This window comes from Salvelinus sp. IW2-2015, linkage group LG32, assembly GCF_002910315.2.
Source record: "Salvelinus sp. IW2-2015 linkage group LG32, ASM291031v2, whole genome shotgun sequence".
In the NCBI taxonomy this organism is placed as follows: Eukaryota; Metazoa; Chordata; class Actinopteri; order Salmoniformes; family Salmonidae; genus Salvelinus; species Salvelinus sp. IW2-2015.
This window is the reverse complement of record NC_036871.1, coordinates 17,678,654-17,680,208: the sequence shown is the minus strand read 5'-3', so window position 1 is coordinate 17,680,208 and position 1,555 is coordinate 17,678,654.

Genomic DNA, 1,555 nt, shown 5'->3' with positions numbered 1-1,555 from the left:
TGAAAATAATAATAAGCTAGCTCGTTCAAGCCATTCTCTCTTTCAATATGACAGTTTTTACTTTACAGTTACAAAGGAGGAACTCAAGCCTATTCCTCCCCAAGAATGGTGCTCGCACAGTTCTACGAGCACCACACTGATAAGTTCTTTATTTTCTGGGAACTAACAATCGTACTATTGTGCTGGTTCTAATAAACCAGACTGTGGAGGAACAGTATAAACGGCTCAATTGAATTTCCCTCGCAAGATTCCCTTCAAGGAGGGGAGCCTGAGAAGAAAGAAGAGAAAGCCCAACTCCTTATGGGAGCTGTGAAAGAGACAGAGCCGTGGCTAGCAGCTGGACCCCGGGCTGAAAGCACTCCTGCACTTGTGCTGACGATTCTTAAGTTAGAGAGACCATTACAGCAGAAGAAAAAAAGAGTATGTTAAAAAACCTGCATAATTCTCAGCCTTCGAATTTACAATTTATTCCTTGGGAGAAAAGGAGAGGGTACAAAAAGAGACGAAAGAATGATTGTGTGTCCAAGGGCCTACAGGTCCTTTGATCAGGTTGAGGGAACGCTGTCGCTGCAACCTGGGCCTCCTGCTTCTCAGGAGACAGACAAAGAGGACCCTAGCCCTAACTGGCCGGGCCCAGATTCCTCCCCGGGACGGAGAAAAAAAAGCCTTTGGGCTGCCTCACAGTGTGACAGCCTGGGAAAAGCCCCTCTCAGCAGGCCTAAGATGCCTGCTTTGGCCTTTGATATTTCATTAAGGCCAAGGTCACAGGACCGGTCAGAAGATTTTGCAATCACTAATACACAAATGTAAACTCTCCCTCTCACCTCTCGCTCTCGCTCTTCGTCTCTCTCTCTCCTCGTCTCTTCTCTCTGTCTCTCTCTCTCTCTCACTTCTCTCTCTCTCTTCTTCGTCTCTCTCTCGTCTCTCTCTCTCTCTCTCTCTCTCGTCGTCTCTCTCGTCTTCTCTCTCTTCTCTCTCTCTCTCTCTCTCTCTCTCTCTCTCTCTTCTCTCTCTCTCTCTCGTCTCTCTCTCTCTCTCCTCTCTCTCACTCTCTCGTTCTCCTCTCGCTCGTCCTCTCTCTCTCTCTCTCTCTCGGTCTCTTCTCTCTCGTCTCTCTCTCTCTCTCGTCTCTCCTCGTCTCTCTCGCTCATTCTCTCTCCCTCGTCTCTCTCTCTCTCGATCTTCTCTCTCGTCTCTCTGTCTTCTCTTGCTCTCTCCTCGTCCCTCTCTCTCTCTTCCTCGTCTCGCTTCCTCTCTTCGTCTCCTTCTCTCTCTTCTCTCTCTCATCTCTCTCTCCTCGTGCTCTCTCTCTCGTCTCTCTCGTCCTCTCGTCTCTCTCTCTCTCTCCTCTCTCTCTTCTACTCTTCTCTCTCTCTCTCTTGTCTCTCTCTCTCTCCCTCTCGTGCTCTCTCTCTCGTCTCTCTCTCTCTCTCATTCTATAATATATATTTACAGCGACGCGCGGCGGAAGGCAGTGGAACATACATTCTGATGACATGGTTCCAATAAGATGGCTATAAGGTGGAGTCAGACAGTTTATTTTTCTCTTAATCCC